The sequence below is a fragment of the Pomacea canaliculata genome, linkage group LG7, assembly GCF_003073045.1.
Source record: "Pomacea canaliculata isolate SZHN2017 linkage group LG7, ASM307304v1, whole genome shotgun sequence".
NCBI classification, from domain to species: Eukaryota; Metazoa; Mollusca; class Gastropoda; order Architaenioglossa; family Ampullariidae; genus Pomacea; species Pomacea canaliculata.
Window position 1 is genome coordinate 11778828 of NC_037596.1, and position 19162 is coordinate 11797989.

General features: G+C 40.7%; 1 protein-coding gene and 1 long non-coding RNA gene across 6 annotated transcripts in view; one reads left to right on the forward strand and one right to left on the reverse strand.

Moving 5' to 3' along the window:
- The window catches only part of LOC112567851, a 32390-nt gene that overhangs the window by 4076 nt on the left and 9152 nt on the right, over positions 1-19162 (forward strand). The gene's annotated exons all lie outside the window — the stretch shown is intronic.
- LOC112567858 lies at positions 8017-13585 on the reverse strand. The gene is made up of 2 exons (XR_003099931.1): positions 9468-13585; positions 8017-9308 (listed from the first exon to the last, which is right to left on the reverse strand). It is a non-coding gene; the product is annotated as an uncharacterized LOC112567858 (long non-coding RNA).

Below are 19162 nucleotides of genomic sequence, written 5' to 3' on the forward strand. Positions count from 1 at the left end.
AATTATTCTAAGATAAGCCAGATGGTAGGACGTCCTTTGCTGATCGATCAAAGAGGAGTAATAATGACTTTCCATAGTGTCAGTTGAGTGAATAGTAAGGACAGAAATTGAGAACTTTAAAACGGTTACAAAAATATTTTTTTTAATTTATTGCTTTGAAGTACTTCCTATTAACATTATTTATATGAGATGTTAATTATTAGTAGATCCGTGTTTCTTACGTTTATTTATCGTGTATATTTAAAATCAAATGCAGGTATTAACAAAGATGAATCCATGACATCAGTACCATTCTAAATATACAAATATATGTGTGCAGTTCTTGCTTGATTCCACAATATTTTTTCCCATGACTCTTTTTTTACACCCACTACAGTCTTTTTTTAATCTCTACTTTTTTCAAAAATAAGGTGCATGAGTGTGCTTCGGTAGCTGATCTGAATGCTGCAGTTGTATGTGGCTTTGATTTTAAAATGTGAACAGTTAACAGGTAACAACATGAACAGTTAACTTTAACGTGGATCTCATCGAAAAGTTAATCGAAATCTGACAAATCTGAATACAAGCTCCAGGGTTTGCAGCTGGGGAAAAAGTCCTTCCTACAACCCACGCTACCCTACTGACCCGACGCTGACATCTCCCTAACCCCACACTATTCTAACTGTTCGCTGTTCTGTCTACCCAAAAACTGGCCTTTCAAATACCTACCTTTATATGCTGTTCTTTTGGGGCTCAATCTACTGTTCTTATTGTAGAGGAAATGTCACTCTGTGACAATTAAAAGCTGTTACACTCTGTAATGTGTTACGTTTATACACACTTTCATGAACAGTAGTTAACTTTGGCAGAGTTTAGATGGGCATATCTAATAATTTACTTAAAAATGCAGTTAACTTTGTTTGTATTTTCTTATTTTAAACCTCATTTTTATTAAATATATTGTCTTAGCAAACGGAATCTTTTGCTGATGAAATGAATTCAACACATTACATTGAAATACACTTTATTTGAAAAAAATGGTAAAATAGTTTTATAACAGCCGCAAGGTTTTATAAAAAAAATTATTTATTGCACGTGAGAGCATATTATAGAAATAGACCAGAATAAACAAACTATTGACATGTGAAAATGATGTGCCACCTTGTGGGTAAAACCCTCTCGACTGTCTCCATCCCTTCTCTACCTCTGGTGCCTGCATTTCGCTTGTTTGAAAATTAATGGGCTGCTGGGTTCCTCGTCAATACATAGCGTTGGTCTACTTTATTATAGATTGATAGCCAGTGTTGTCCATAGGAATGGGAATCCCATGGGAATCCCATGGGAAACGTCCCATGGGATGGGATGGGATGGGATGGGACAGCACACATTTGTATTTCCCATGGTAGTCGATACTTGATATTGCAAATAAAATTTACTGTTATTTCATTCATCAAGGATTTAAATCTTTCCTCTGAATCATCTATTGTATGATGAAGTAGCAGGAATTATAGAACAAAAGCCGAAAAGTGGTTTCAGTGTTGTCCATAGGATTGTTAATACCATGGGAATCCCATGGGAAACATCCCGTGGGATGGGACGGGATGGGACAGGCATAAATTGCCATGGGATGGGATGGGACGGGATAGAAAAATATGTCCCATGGACAACCCTGTTGATAGCAGGTTCCTGGCTTCATGGCTGACACACAGCTGTTGTCTACTTTATCAGAAAAGTTAAAAAAAAAAATAGTGGGCGGAGCTTCTAAGCATGCAGAGGTTTGACTGGCAGCTGCCTGTCAACTGACCCTGACATGACGTAGAAGGTCAGTAGAAGTTTCGAACATTCTAGAAGGTCGGGAAAAGGGCATACAGAGCTTAAGCCTTTTCATATAAATATAACTAGCTGATGAGTAGATCTCACAGTACATGCGAACCACATTGGCCAACCGGCCTAAGCCCTTTTTAGTCAGAAATGTCACGTAGCTAACGTCAACATGGTTCAATGAGCTTGACTTACAGTAAAACCAAATAGCCTAATCAGTTAAAAGTTTAATTAAATGCATTCAAACCCAAAGGCTGCAATTTTGCAGTATGGGTCAGCGTTGGGTCATGGCCGCAACCTGGGAAAAAACCACCACTTGTGAGGCCAAGCACAGATAAAGATGAAGCTGTTGGCTAAATCCCGGTGTCATTTGACTTTACTGTCTCCCAGACAACTCCTACTTTACACAAAGTATTTTAAGACTTTTTTTTTAGGACGTGGATACAGCCCAGATATTTTGTGCTTTTGCTGTGCTAATTTATGACTACCAAAGCCAAACGAATTCCAACAGAAAGGAAATGTGTGCATCACTGTCTTTTAAACTTGCGATTAAGGCTTCATTAGTGGCAAGGAGGAGAGAGGGATGATGGGAGTGTGCATTAACTGCTGTAGAGTGTGAGCATATATTACATGCACCTTACTATGCAATACATGTATACTCATACAGTGTCACGGACACGAAAGAAATAAAAGCCAGCAGCTTGTGGCTGAACTCTCGCTGCTAGCACAAGTTTGCATTTGACCCCTTAGTTCCCAATACCACGTATACAGGCGCATTATGCTGCCGGAAGTAGATAATGACCACATTGCCGATCTTGCTTTATCTGTGAGAAAACCATGCTTTCGTCCCTAAAAATACTGCTATATTTCTTCCGTTCATAACTATTAACAGCGAAAGCTTTTGATATTCTCCCTTGACCCTTATCTTTCCCAAGACAGAGACGTTAAAGCCCCAATATGGTTGACTCTCCAGTCCAAAAACAAAATAGGTAAGGACCAGAGAAAAGACCCTGAATGTCCCCTCACAGGCTAACTCTAATCACGACATACGGAACACTAAAAAGACAAAAACTCATTTGGATGAGGCTACGGCAGGTGTCTCTTAGAGGCCATGAGACAAACTTCTCATACACATGGTAATCTTACTCTTAGGCAATACACTGATTACAGAGCTTGAAAATTCTTTCTTTAACCATATGTATTCGCTTTAGTTAGTACAGTCCGTTCCTTGTAATTTAAAAAAAACATATAATATATTACATTATATTTTCATCAGTTCGGGCCTTACAGAAATGATTATTTTAGAAAGCAGAAATTCCTTAAAGCGCTTTCTAAGATTTCTACAAACTACGCCGTATTTAAATTTTGACTCTCTTCAAAACTTGTATAATTGTTTTGTTCAACTTTATGAGATCTTTTTTTGACTGCAATTCATATGTTGAGGTTGTTGACTTATTTCACTTTTATGACCTTATCCCAGATTGTGACCAGTCATTCAAAGATCTTGATTGTTCGCAGTCTTGTCTATCATCACCATTGTGCGTGAGTGGGAAGGGATATGCATACATTTCCTAGTCGAGATGAATCATATACAATTTATGCTATTGTATGTTTCCTCGTGATAGTATAATCGAGTATCTGAGATGTTGAAGACGTATTTTTCATTTTATGATGAGGACGAGAGGGAACTAACTATTCAGTGAGTTACATTTATAACAAGTTAACTATCTTATTCAGTCAAGATACAATTAGATGAAATCAAGGTTCTGAAGAAAAAAAGGGATGTGAATACCCTACAAATACAAGAAAGGACCTGCTACGGCAAGAACCGAATCAACACGCTCAGCAGTTGGCAAAAGATGGCAGCAGTCATGTGACGAGCATCACCTAGTGGATAATTCATTAAGGACTTCTATGTGTTTCAGTGCTCCCAAAACTTGACAATCGTGGACTATTCTGCATTAATCCGCCCTCATATAACCAATATTAGCTGGTAAGTGCGTGTTTTTAACTGGTGGTGGGGGTTGAGACTTTTCAGTGCAACTAGGGTTTAAATAGTGTTCGTTTCTTTGCTCACACTTGGAGACAAGACAGAATGAAGCCGTCCTTGTCACATAAACCGTGTATGTACAAGGGAGAGAACGGAAGGAGAATGAAGAAAAGATGCGAATATTTCAATTGGTACATAGTGCTGTTGTGTGTGTGTTTTTGTGTAGGTGCTTGTGGCAAAAACAAGGTAATCCACAATATATTCATTTCTGGTGCACGGCAAATCGTCGTGGTCTCTAGATGCTTTGGCAGTTGATATGGGTCAGCACTCAGCACTGTCGATTGCGTTTATTTTTGCTTCGCACAAACTTTGCCTATACGATATACTGATTGTTGTGGTACAGAAAAGTTACTTTCTTGTCCATACTGTCGAGAAAACAGCGCAAATACCGAGAATTCTCAATACTTTGGACAGCTGCGCGGAGGCTCGTTTGTCCGCCGTCTGAGTCACGCCATTTAAATTGTGTACCACGTGATACACATCGTCTATACTGCACATTTGACATCAGTATTGGAAGTCCTCGGCTCAGCTCTTGTCTCGGACACGCTTTTCTTTCTCTGTATGTTACATCTGTTTACAAGGCTGGGTGCCTTGCCGTGATATAGCCTTTGTTGCTGGTTCGGCGTAAAACACCAATCACTTTACCAGTCGTCATCCCACCTGTGACATCCTCAATAAGGTTTTACTAAAACGAGGCAAAACTAACTAATAATATTTCTCTTCCAGGGCGAAGTTGGTGTAGATGCCAGCACCAATAAACAATCCAGCCATGACTATTCATTTACTCGTTTTTTTTTGTTTTTTTTTATAAACGTATTCAATGCATTTTAACATAGATAATTTTATTACCCCCCCTCCGGAGGATCATTACCTTGTCGAGGTCGGGGGGCTTGTGTGTGTCGATGACCCTGAGAGCTATACCGGGCAGGGTCACCCAAGCCGGGCAGGTCAAAGGGTAGATACCAGACGAAGCATGATCTCTGGTCCTCCAGGTTGGGGGTTGGGCACAGGGCTAACAACCCTGTCCCGTAAAAAACACTCTTGTTACGGACACAGCAACGAAGAAAACCACCACCAATGCGTGCGATGGACTCCCAGAGGTATCGCAAGATCCTTAAATGACTGTCAGTAGCGAAAGCCGAAAGGAAGCTACTGGCACGAAGATGGAAGTCCTGAACGCAAAATGCAAGACCAGAATAGGCTTCTGGAATGTACGAACCATGTACGACACAGGCAAATTAGTACAAATTACAGCCGAGATGAGGCGTTACAACTTGCACATCCTCGGAGTAAGTGAAAGCAGATGGACAGGTTCTGGAAGAGCAAAGACCCAGACCGGAGAGACAGTGCTGTATTCTGGCAGAGAGGACAACCAACATCATGAGGGTGTAGCCATCATCCTAAGGAAAGGAATAGATAAGTGCCTAATAGAGTGGAAGCCGATCAACAGCAGACTGATTACAGCCAGAGTGAGAGGGAGACATGGCAACATGACGCTGATCCAGTGCTACGCACCAACCAACGATGGCGATGATGAGGCGAAGGACACCTTTTACGATCAATTACAGGCAGAAGTAAGTGCAGCACCCCACTATGACCTGTTGATTGTGATGGGTGACATGAACGCCAAAGTTGGGAACGACAACACCCATGTAGAGAGAGCAGACATGGTTGTGGCTGCATGAACGAGAACGGAGAGAGGCTAGTAGAGCTATGCACCATGTACAAACTGGTGATTGGAGGAACACTATTCCCTCATCGTAACATCCACAAGCTAACATGGTGCTCACCCAATGGTAGGGGCAGTAACCAGTAACCGCAGGACAAAGACAGAAGTGATGACCCTGAACACCACCAATCCAACACCGATCAGCATAGAGGGAGAAGACCTGCCGATGGTCGAAAGCTTCACCTACTTGGGCAGCGTGGTCAAGCAGGATGGAGGAGCAGGCCGTGACATCCAGAGCAGACTGAGCAAAGGCAGGGGCATCTTCTGTAGCCTAAGCAGCATCTGGAAGTCGACACAGTACAGCATCATTACCAAGCTGAGACTTTACCAGAGCCTGGTCATGTCCACTCTGCTGTATGGCTCGGAATGCTGGCGAATGACTGACAGCGACCTCAACAAACTGTCAGTCTTCCACACCAAAAGCCTGCGAAAAATCCTGGGCATCTTCTGGCCAAGGACAATCTCCAACGAAGAACTACTTGCCCAGTGTGGGCAGGAGAGCATGGCCACCATCTTGATAAAGAAGCGATGGCGCTGGATTGGTCACGTCATCAGAGGCGGGAGCAACTCCATCACAAAAACTGCCTTACACTGGACGCCAGAAGGAAAACGCAAGCGAGGTCGGCCCAAGAACACCTGGCGACGAACTGTGGAGACAGAACTAAAGACCCTTAATCACAGCTGGGGTACTGTGGGGAAGCTAGCCCAGGACAGACAAAAGTGGAGGACCTTTGTCACTGCCCTACGTGCCGACCGGCATAATGGGCAGTAAGAAAGAATTTTATTACAGTTTTAAATCTAGTATGTAATATTTCTACCTGCCAATAGTAAATATTATTGTGTGTATGTCTATATAAATATATCTTGTGGTCTTTTGGCTTAACAGTTCTGACAAAAGTTTCTTCTGTTTGATGAGAGTGCTGTCTCCGTTGTCCGTGTAAACTTTTGAGCGCTGCAACTGTCGACTTTTCTGCAAACTTCCACAGATATGAAGACAGTAGGAACTCATCTTCAAACAGTGTGTCTGTCAGATCCTGGCAGTAGATTAACAGTAGAAATCATTTACACGAATAGACTTGTGGTGAAGTGTGACTTCTCTTTACTCAAAGGTCTTCGCTGACCTGATGTGGATACTTTGGAACGCATCGCTTCCTCATAAAGGACATTATACTGTCCCTAGAAAAATCACATACAAGACAGTGAATCAGTATATTGTTGGTGAATGATTTAACTACAGCAAAATGCAAATATACACACACGCACCAGCGCGCGCACACACACATACCAGCTCACGCGCACGCACTCACGCACACACCAGTGCATGCACAGACGAGCGTACACGCGCGCACACACACACCTACGCACGTACACACACACCTCGAGCAAAAGTTATTGTTTAATGATGTGAGTGCATAAAATGTGTGGTCACAGCCTTTTTTGTATTTCTTCACTACAACTTTCATCTCTCTCTCCCTTTTCTAGGAAATGCATCTACTACAGACAATTAAGACTGGTCGAGAAGAAGACAATGTTTTACGCTGAACCAGCAACAAAGTCTATATCATGGAAAGCCAGACAACCCTGTAAAGAGATGATATATGGAGAGAAAAGATTTGTTCAAGCAACATAGCTTTGCAAGATGAAAAAATGTGACTCACCGTCTGCAATAGAGCACTGCAGCTACAGTGGCAGCCACTATTAGGAATACAGTTATGCCAGTGATGAGGCTGATAGGTACATTAACCTCTGGATTACCTGTAAAACGAATGGACACCGAGAGCTGTAAGGGACACACAAATATTGCTCAACATGTAGCTCTACATACCTGACAGATAAAGTCAACAACCTTTACGTTGTAGATATCTACCGGATAAAGTATTTTGTCATACTCACCCCTTTCTTCCCCGGTGTCGTCTGGTTTCCTGATATCTGCACTCGGTTCAGGTGATCCTGAGAAAACACAGAGAAACGTGAACAACAATGGTAGGCTGGGGACAAGTTTGTACAATTTGTTTTGGAAGAAAATGTCGACAAAACATTTATCTACGTCCATTTACACCCATACATTCACGCTCGCCCTTATTCCCACACATATTTAGGATCAGAAAACACACTCACACTGTTGCTGAGGTTGTACACTCTAAACCAAAGTTTTATACATATCTAATTATTTATTTGTTAAATTTGCTTAACACGTTATTGTCAAGAAAGATTTTTTAGATGATGTGCTAATTAATATTAAAATAATTCGTTCTTTTTTCTTTTATTCTCAACCGGGGCATCCTTTTTTAAAACTGTTTTTACTGAAACAGCACATCTTTCAATCTGCCTGAATTCTTTCAAAATAATACATCATCCATATGTCCATTTCAGCAATAAGTTTTATAGAAACATATTTTGCAAATTTAACCTCTTTACGAATACTTTCACCTTTAACCTCTTCATTTCCTTATTGGGACTATTTCAAAAACGTGAGATATATTGAAGGCGTGTGAAAGGGTGTCCCTGTTTGGTAAAAAAAATGTAATGGAAGACTTTGGTGTTAGAGTGCATCTCCCTGCCATCAGAAAATCCTTAATCACAACACATACTCAAATGTGAAATCTCAAAATACTCACCTTTCGGACATGCGCACCGTTTTTGTCTACTGTGATAAACAGAGTTTGCTGATGCTGTGTCTGCAAAAGAAACCAAGAGTGTCATAACTGAATTTTTGGTTTAAATCATATTGCACTTGCAAACTGGTTAAGTACAGAGACTGCTCATTATTATGCAATATAATTCGTCTGCAACATCCATTTGTTTAACTTGTTCAGTTTCATTATCTAGTAAGATCTGATGTAGACTGTATCTGAACAAGAAAATGAAAATTTCATTAAATAATGTCTTCAGGTTCACAATCAGGACAAACAGAGCAGTTGTGATTGTTGTTGTTTTGTGTACTTTTCACTGGTGAATCTATGTCAGAAGGAAAAAAAACTGATATAAATCTTTGTTAATAAAAATATTGTTTACACACATGATTCTTGACCTCATTTATTTCATCAAACTTTTATATTGCTGTTTGGATTCCTACAAACATAACAAACTGATAATATATAATCTTCCTTTGTATGGGGAGGCCATGCCTTTCGATTTCTATTGTAGCTATTGAGTCTTGCATGTTCCTGAAGTTGTTGATAGCAGATATGTGTGAACCTATGTATACTACAATGAACAAGCATAAGCAAGGAACACAAAGCAGGATTAATACCAACATTTGTTCAGCTGTTCCAAGGTCTAGAAAACTCGGCATGTATTATAGACTGCTCAGATAAATTTTGTGTGACTCGCAGATAAACATTGTCATAGGGAAATATCATCATAATCTGTCTGACCAAAGATATACTTTCAATCATAATCGTCATTTGAACTGAAATACTGTAAAATTGGATAAACATAGCATAAAAGAATAAACATAAAAAGGCAGTCCATAGCGATAAAGGTAATATCCTTCATAACAGACCACATTTAGTCTAATTTGCATGTCAAGAAAGTATTCGTATCAAAACTTACTTTCCATAGGTATACACGTTACTGGTTGTTGTCCATCGCCTACCAGTGTAACATTTTGCAGAGTTGCACATCCTAAATTGATGTTTAAGGTGACATCGGTAGTTTTTGTGCACGTGTAGCCATTTGTTGGATAACAACTGTAAGGTTTGTCGTAGAGTAGCTCAGCAACAAGTTCTGCAACAATTTTAGCAACAGCTACACTCATTGCTGAGTTGCAAAATTATATTTGACATTATTCCTCACATTCTAGAAAATGTTTTGTCAAGTACACAGTAGCATGACATATTTTTGTCAAAGGTATGCAGCAGGATGATGTACTAGAAAAAACGTTACTTTTCTTCCCCGCTGGGTAGTAGTACAGGCTGAACGATGTTTTTTCCTTAGAAGATTTTTCATCAATCGTCACTACGATGGCATTTGTGCAGTTTCCAGTTGACTGCAGCTTGCAAGTGCTTTCTTCAACTGTAAAAATGCCCGTGAAAGTCCTTTAGATGATAACATTTTCTCTTGAAGAAATAGCTTTCTCATAGAAAAGTAATTTATTTATTTTTATGCTAGAATTCTAAAAATCATGTTTCTTAATACCTAAGACAAAATAGAAGTAATTGTTTTGAGCATCAATTGGAAGATTATCCAAAAACATTTATGTTACTTAAGCAGTGTCAAGTAAAAAGTAATATTCAAAGCTACTCGCTAGACCGGCACAGACATAAGTGAAAAAACGTAAAGATACACAGGCTATGAAGACATCCAGATAGGTATCTAGCATTAGGCTGATTAATCTCTTGAAACACAAAGATCGTTTAGTCTGGCAATCTTACCATTTACATATGATAGACAAAACAGAAACGAAGAAGTGTATACTGCTAACCGACGCCTGCATAAGATGCTGTTCATTGTCGAAAGTACCATCTATCAAAAAGATTAGGAAAACAAGTTGCAAAAAACATAACTACCGTCTTAACATGTTCTATGAAATAAAGAAACTTTATTAATAAAAAAAAAATTAAAATTATAATAGAATAACATCTTGTAATTTTATGAAAATGAATAATTATATTTAATAAAAGTATTAAATTGTATGAAGCTTATTTCCCATGTGCATGCTATGTTCATGCTCTATACACAACAAAAAGCAAGCCAAGTCAACCAAACAAGAAAAATAATTGTCAAAAATAAATGACACTGATAAAGTGCGCTAAGTGCATGGATAAAAAATTGATGGAAACAGTAGTCTTAAAATTCGTCTTTCGTTGGAAGCATTTTAACTTTTCACAAACAATAATTAAAACCCTGAGACCCTCCTTATTTCAATGGTGCTGGCAGAGACGTGATGTATTGAAACGTTGACATTGTGAGTTTGAAGATATATCATAAAGATTAAAGTTCTGGAGAATACTAGCGTTACAGACGATAAAGTTACAAAAAGTAACAGATCAATGTGGCATATACATGCTTTGATATGGCAATCATTGCTGAAAATGTTTCCAGGCCAACGATTTCTGTAACTGATAGAAGAATGACAAAATAAAACTGAATAAGGCCTATGCTCCTCGAGGAGTAAGAAGAAATAAAGTAAACTAATCAAAGTCTTGCTGACCATTCATCTAAACTGTTAGCTGCTTCCACCCCTTACCCCAGTATTATTTTACACTTTTCTAGTCAATTGGGTCAAATTCACGCCACCACCTGACGCACCAGACTGACTAGGGCAGGAGGAGCAAAATGATTCCTTGGGAAAATAACGGATTTTGTAATCCGTTCCGAGCTGCTTTAGAAAATGATTGTATGCAAAGATAAATAGGATTTGTTTGCGCTTCGAAATTGTACGCGGAACTAATAAAGTATAACTGTTAGGTTCAATTTTCTAATTTATGGTATATTTCCTTTCAATCCCATTATTTAAAGACGATTTTTTAAAACTGACAATTTCCGTTTTAAATTTCCTAATAAGCAGTAAATGCTCAAGGTTACTCTTCTTTTGGTGTTCTTTACGACTGCAGATGCCAGGTGACAAGTAGTGTGGTAGGTTGAAGAATTTGCTGCCGAAAGAAACATTTACCTGTGGTTGGTGATAGGCAAGGCAACTGTTGGCCTTTTTACGTTTCCGGACTTTATGGAACAAAAGCAACAACTCACTGTAAACTTTCAGTTAAAAGTAACCATTGAATTAAGCAGTGGGTTGTTTTGTTTTTTTTGTCTTTAATGTTCTGGCTTCTATTGAGATATTGAAGGGTGGTCGGTAGCCCGGCGGTGAATTCAGGTGGGCGATGCAACACGGCGCCAAAATTGTACTTCACGATGATTGATAAGGGCTAACGGCACTGATTTTAGAGGGCCTACAGGAGATTCTGGATGTATATACATGGGTTAGAGCTGAGACAGGAAGACAGACATGCTGGGGATAGGAGCAGCAACGCAGCACAAACAGGGAGAGAGAGCTGCCTCTCATGACACTGAAGTATTCTGTACAGCTCATTGAATATAAGATGTGACATCTGCAAGCTCTCTTCCTGCATCTGACTGAGTGCGGGGGACAAAAACTACACATTATACAATACCCCAACACTCGACTACATAGCAAAAATTATGCATCGAAGAGTGTAAAAAATCTGTCATATTGCCAAATGAAAAAGGGCTTCCAGTTCTCGCAATCTTGAAAAAAGTATGTGTACATTCTGTGAAAAGAATTTTGCTTTTTTAAGAATAGAAGATGATACTCACGTTTGGCCACTGTGTATACTTCAGAGGCTCATCGTAGTCATTGCGGAAGTGTATGGCTCAAGAAAGACTCAAAAAGATGTGGTTCAACAAAGTATTTTATGATGTAACCACTAGCTCCAGCGATGCCTAACGGGTCGAGGAACTCCACCGAATTAATCTGAACGATGTTTGATGATTACAAATTTTCTTCTGCTAGTGAAGAGCTGACGTAGGTCGAAGCGTCTCCACCAGACCCACTTTGCCCACAACGCTCCTTTGAATGAAAAGCTGTCAGGTGGCCTGCCACCTGTGTCCGTACGATGCTTGACACAAATGTTTATATTTCCGGTTCTAGAGTGTAGGAGAAACTAGATGAGCACAAAATTCGATGCTTTCACAAAAAAAGGTCGTCGTGAAGTGTTTATTTATACATATGGCTGCTGATCTCCATTTTCCTTCCACATTAGGACTAGTCGAGCAAATGATGAAGAAAATATTTTCATACAATAAAGCCAAACGTTGAGTTGTTGACACGGCAAAACAGAAGGCGAACTGATGAGAAGTACAAAAGGGACCAGTTTATACTAGCATCAGAGGCGGGGCTACATTTCTTGCCAATCCTCCAGCCAACCACCAGAGATTGTGGTGGAGGGTGGTACTGGGGGTGTCGGACATCAGCCAGTTGCAGATCCCCTTGTATTGATATTACTTCAGTATAGGTGCGGGCACTCGAGGATTAGGCATACGATCGACACGGGATGCCAAAAACCAGTGAAACTTTCTCCACGCCTTTGGCAAGGAAGGAAATCGTGGACAAGGAGCTAGACAAGATGGTGAGAGATGATATCATCGGCCCTAGCGACAGTCCTTGGTTTGCTAATTTTGTGTCGGGGAACAAGGAAGATGGGTTGTCCAGAATACCCAGAAGGCGTTGTAAAAAACTGTGACCTAGTGACCTTTGGGAAGTGACGCATGTCTTGCCTGTCGGTGACAATCAGAGCAGGAAAGATGATGCAAGTAGGTCAGGCGAGGGCATGCAAAGGGCCCTCACGAGTGAGGATACCTCCGCTGACACGTCCGAGGGTAGCATGAACGATGGCATCTCCACTGCGTCTCTAGAGGGTAGATAGATGGAGGAACAATGGTGTGAAGCTAATGAAGTAGTTAGTGACAGTAGTTCTGTGTGTGTTCCTGTGTGCCATAATATAATTCCTGTATGATAGAGGGACAGTGTGAACAGAAGGAGGCTGAAGCTAATGAAGTAGTGGGGTGTGTGTGTTCCCAGTGTACCAGTGTGTAGACTATATAGAAGCAACTGGTTGGAGATTTGGTCTCATGAAGAACTAGTTGAACGTCAGAGAGAAGATGCTGTAGTTGGCACTGTACATGTTGTACATTATGGAAAAGGGAGAGAAACTATCTAAAGTAGAGGTTTCAAAGTATAGCGCCCCCGTTAGAACACTATTAGCTCAGTGAGATAGTCTGAGAATTGCTGAAGGGTTGCTGTACTTAGCATCTAAAGAATTATCTTCTGAGAGAGAAATGTTACTGCTGATAGCTCCAGCAAGCGTTAATAAGAAAGTGATGACCATGTTAAAAGATGACAGGAAGTCTGGGGCCGTAGTTACATCCCACAGACATTTTTCGCACCGCTAAACCTCTAACCCTCCGAGGGCTGGCTGGTCGCCAGGGCCGGCGCTAGGCTGTGTTGCGCCCTAGGCGAAAGAAAAATTCTGCGCCCCCCCCCCCCCCCCACACACACACTCCTTACAAAAAGTGAACCATGTTATATCATTTATTTTGCAATTTATTTAGTCCTGGTCATGAAATTGATGCTTAAAACCTCACTTTTCTTGTTTTTTGCTGTGCAAAACGAGTTATCAGTTCCTTCAGATTGAGTGCATTTGCCAAGTGATGCTCAATAGATATGGTGGCCAGCCCAGTCAGTCTCTCTTGCAACATTGTTGATCTCATATAGTTTTTAATTCATTTTAATTTTGAGAAACTCCGTTCTGCACTGGCAACAGAAATTGGAAGGATCAGTAAAATTCTGAGAGACACTACAACATTCGGCACAATATCAAGTAGTTTATGTTGGATAATGAATATTAAGACTTCTTTGGGGTTCATTTTAGGCTTGGGAAGTCTTCTAGCCACAACCTGTAATTCAGAACAGAGTTCCTCCGCGTCAATGTCTTTGCTGTCTCTGTGCATTAGTGCCTTTGCCAAGACCTCACAAGATAGTAGAATGTCCTTCCTTGGTTTTTCAGAAATGCTTTGGATATCATAAAGAAATCCAAATACAGTCAAATCTCCCTACTATGCCACCCCGCTACTATGCCACTCTCGGTATTATGCCACTTTTGCTCGGTCCCGACTATAAATTCAATGTAAAAAAAAATTTACTATGCCACCCCAGACTCTCGCTACTATGCCACTTTTTTGTGATTGTTAAAAGGCACAAGTTGTGAAATTCCATGCAGTGCTCGATTATTATACTCTATGGTAGTGTGGGACATTGCAGTTAGGTGGATGGAACCTAGCACACACACACAGGGAGGGTGGAGGCTGGCGATGGGGGGTGGTCGCTGGCCTGGTGACAGTCACATGACAGAGGGAGAGCGGGAGGGGGTCGACTAGCGACAGGATGCAGGTGCGAGGATGTGGTTGGGAGGGGTGGAGGATGAAGAGGTGAGGGGGAGAATGAGAGGAGACAGCTATTCTTGAGAGCTTCGGACTGACGGGTAACTTGACCAAATAAAGCCGTTTTTACGAACCCTCGATATTATGCCACTCTCGCTACTATCCCACTTTTGCTCGGTCCCGGTAGGTGGCATAGTAGGGAGATTTGACTGTAATGCACTGTGCTCCTGAATCTGTTTAAATCTGTCTTCAATGGACGCAGTTCAAACAAGAAAGCTATAAGGCTTAAATATCACCAGTAATGGTTGCGGCGGTCTGTCTCAGAACTCAAGGCGACTGTGATGTGATAAAGACCACAAGACTGTCACGGACCCGTTTGCGCAATGAACAGTTTTGCAAAAAGTTACACCAGCGCTGTCGCAACCCGTTGCATCCACACAATCAAAATAAGCACTATAAGAAATAAGGAAATGAAATTAATGTAAAGAAAGACATAAATCGTGTTAATAAACTACATACAGCTATGTCACAGTGTATAAAATTCATGCGAACTTATCTGTACAAACTCATGAAGTGGCTATAGGACAGTAGCACTGTTCAGTCTGGCACGGCTAAATGCAGTTCACAACCTTTACTGACTCAGCTGTGGAAGGATGATCGCTCCAGGCACCCGAACAGACGATTACAAAGTCAATTCAAACAGCAGCACGAGATGTCTGCAGCCGCTCAGAAAAGTGAGGTTTTGACATCGTCCTGTGGGTTTTAAGTTACAAGTTCAAACTAACTCTTCCCCACTCTGGCTGTCCAGCCCTGGTAATGTGATCTGACTTTCTTTACAGTGGTAGAGATTTATCTCTACCCTTCTCCACTAACCCACCCCACTGAGGTCCTTTCAATCTTTCTCTCTTCTCTCTTTCTCATCCCACGGACAACTATCAAGTAACATCGCACCACCTTCTTTGTCCAGTCTTCTAGTCTGATCCCACTGGTCATTAACTGTGACAGATTTATCGCTGCCCTGTGGGCCTGTCCACCTATAGCACCTCCATCGGCAAGTGCTTTCAATGGTTCTCTTCTTTCTCATCTTACAGATGAACTAACAAGTAAAACCGAACTGACTACATGTTTGCTGCTTAAAAATAGTAGAAAAGTGGTTTTCTGCAAGAACTCATTACGACCAGAGGCGTTAGAACCCAGAAGTGTCAAAGAATGGCTTACTAAAATTAAATCTTTTTCGAGAATTTGCTGCAGATTTGATTAATAACTTAGAAGTAAGAACTACTTTTTGTCAAGAAAAAGTACGTCTGTTTTTCAATTGCAGGCGTGCATCATACACACATGGATGCTTGCATGTCTCCCAAATCAGACCTACACTTATGAGCAGGGGATTTCAAACACTCGTGTAAAAGGTTTTATGGAGTGCACACTGATGGAAACAAGAAATGTGTAGCACCTTGCTCTGGTCTTATTTTGCTGTGTGGTGTAAAACTCAAGCTATCACAGCTTCCAGCATCTAGACCACCCTGATAGCAGCTACTTTGTTCCCATCCAAAGTCACACCTCACAGGTGGGCGGGGAGCAAGGTCTGTCAAGAGAGAGACTTCTGGACACTAACAATGCAAAGTTGTAAATCATGGTGTCAGCTCCCCAAACACAGTCCAGTGATCAACACTGCGTGGTGTCCAGCATAGGGTTTGTTGAAAACAAGAGAAGTATGTAGACTGTAGGTCTTAGTACGCATTATCTCTTAATAACCAATTTCAAATATTCTGTCAATGGAGCATAACAACAAGCTATCCGTTCAAACTGTAGACAAACAGATGCACTCTTAGATAATAAAAATAAACATTACAAGTTGACAACTAAATTAAGCGTAATACACCAATCGAACAGAAATTTAATAATTAATAAGAAAGTTAAATATTCACGACCATGAGTCACAACAGTAAGTACAAGACTATAGGCCATCAGTGTCAGTAAATAGACATGCTATAAACTTCAAATGGCTCTACCTTGATGTTTGTCTGCTAAAGACTTTAATACTCTTATTAACTAAGAACGCGTTGGTGACATCAGCTAAGTTCCTTCGGGTTGAAATTTCGTAAGTGTAAACAATATTGAGCATAAAACAGTTGTCATAACCACAGAGAAACTCGCGTAGCAAACTCAAGTCAGTGTTGTTGTCCCTGATATCAGCTGCAGTGTTTTCAATGCATAAGTGTGGAACCTCTTCAATAGTAAGATAGAGGAAAGAAAGGTGAGCTTGGTATTAGTGGAATGTGGTCCACTCCATCGTAGGGGTCCGCACTGACCAGGCCCCATCCACCAACCCACCCCTCCGCTGTCTATTCTCCGCCCTCTTCTTCCCCGCTGGTTAGCTGGTCACTTCAAGTGCGCCCTGTAATAATGGGTTTTCCTGTACTACATCACTACATGAACTGACAATGCTAGCAAAGCCAACCTACAAGCTGAGGAAAAGGTGCCTTCCACCAACGCCGCCCCTCTCAGCGCCCCTCTCAGCGCCCTTCCCCGCCCTTCCCCGCCCCTCCGCCCTCTACTTGCCTGCCGGTTAGCTGTGGTCACTGCAAGTTCGCCCTGGGATAATGCGATAGTGGGGTTTTCCTGTCATACATGTACTGAGAAACTAGCGTGGTGGTCAGTCTACAAGCAGAGGAAAAGTGTCCTGCTGATATCATTTTGTGAAAATGACATTTTTCCCTAAAATTATTCATTAAAAAAAAAAAAGCAGGCCATTTTTTCCGCCCCCCCCCCCTCGGTCGCTGCGCCCTAGGCGATTGCCTAGTTCGCCTAATAGGTAGAACCGGGCCTGCTGGTCGCCATGTGAGCGTTTGTCACCCGTTTGACCGCAGGTCAGCTATCGGGCCGTCGACGTCCCGACCTTGAGGAAATACCTAGGGAACTCCACGTGTGCGCATGCGCGAACCAGCTTGTAGTACATGCGTGCGGGTTTTCCCCAACAATCGGAGGAGGACAACTTCACTTCTTCTCGCATCGCACTCTAGACGAAAAGCTGAAATACGCTGCATTGTGCGTATGGTATACACAGTATTATGTTCTATCAAAATCTATTTAATGTTTCCGTTATTTTATTTTTTTTTTATTTTTATTTATTTATTTGGCAAATAGTATTTGAGAAGCCAGCAAGATCAGTGTCGATGACTGTGACTTCCAAGCGTCTTAAACTGACTGAAAAGGACCGAGTGTTTGTGAGAAACGCTAGTGAGCACAGCGTACGAAGTCCGTAGTCTGTAGATAAAATAATAACATTGGTACTGCATACCTTTGTTTGTTTGTACCGTTACCATTAAGGTGAAATAGGCCACACATTTCTATTTTTATGTCATTGACAGCAATAGAAGAGAAGAGAGACGAAGATAATCTACCGCCATATAAAAAGCCGAGAAGGCGAACTGGACAAATATACTAACTAGCCTGATACATGTTGACTTGACTAATCCATTGTACAACATGTATGACAAGCAGGATCAGTGTAAACGTTGATTAGATGATTAAAACGCCAGAACAATCTAAAGAGTATGTGTACCGTCCAAGATGGACTTCGTAGGTCTGTCTGTCAAAAGAGTTCAATAAATTCAACTCGTTTGCTGTATTAGTCACGAAAAATCTGTCGAGTACCACTCATTTCATATAAGATAATTAAATAATAAGACTGTGGTAGTCGACAAAGATAATGACCAGCTTAGTACACACCAGAGGGAGAATATTCCTTCCATCGGAACAATTGCAAGCCACTGATAAGAGATAAGTCACTGTTGTTTCACAAGACGGCTCTGACATTGCAGAGAGAGTCAGTGTGTCGTTAGTGCTTAGAGAGAGGATTTCCTGGCCTTGTAACATGCATCCAAAGCTGCTTATATAAAATTCAGTGCCTCTTCAAAAAAGTATACTTGAATTTTCTATACGCACTGAATTTTCTATACGCAGTAGGCAGCTAAACACATAGACCTGCTGCATCCACACGTGCGCACGTACACACAGTACAAAGAAAGAAATAGAAATAAAGAAGGAAGGAAGAACTAACGGGAATGTACTACTCTAATGGCAGCTTATAGAAAAGACGAGCAGCGAATTGTCAAGGGAGGCAACTGCAGTAGACTGGAATAACTTTACGGAGATTGTTCTCCCCCTAAAAAGCTATTCCGTGAAAACAGTTTTAAAAACGCAATTCCAAGTAAAAAAATAGGTTAATACCCCCAAAATTTGTGTAGGTCACGTATCCCTCCTTCTGATTAAAGTGGGTGTTATTTTTTTCATTCATCTTTTAAAAAGTCAGCAATTTTGGAAAAAAACGTAAATATACAAGCAAAATATAAAGAAATAAAAAAAAAACAACAGAAAAAAAAACACACACACACACGCAACTCAGGACCCACATTGGGATAAATACAACTTTAAACTGCATATTTAATTTTTCTAATTTTGATATTTTAGACGTATGTCACTTTGCTGTACTCTCCATATACGACCATATACTTTGTTGAATGCTGGAGAGATAGAGAAGTCCTAGACAAATCCAAGTCTACTTTCTATTTAGTCTTTATGAGACTTTGAATGCAAAGTGTATTTATTATTACCTAAAGGATTTTTTTTTTCAAAAATGTGATAAATATCCATTGCAAAATCTTGTGAACTCCAGAACA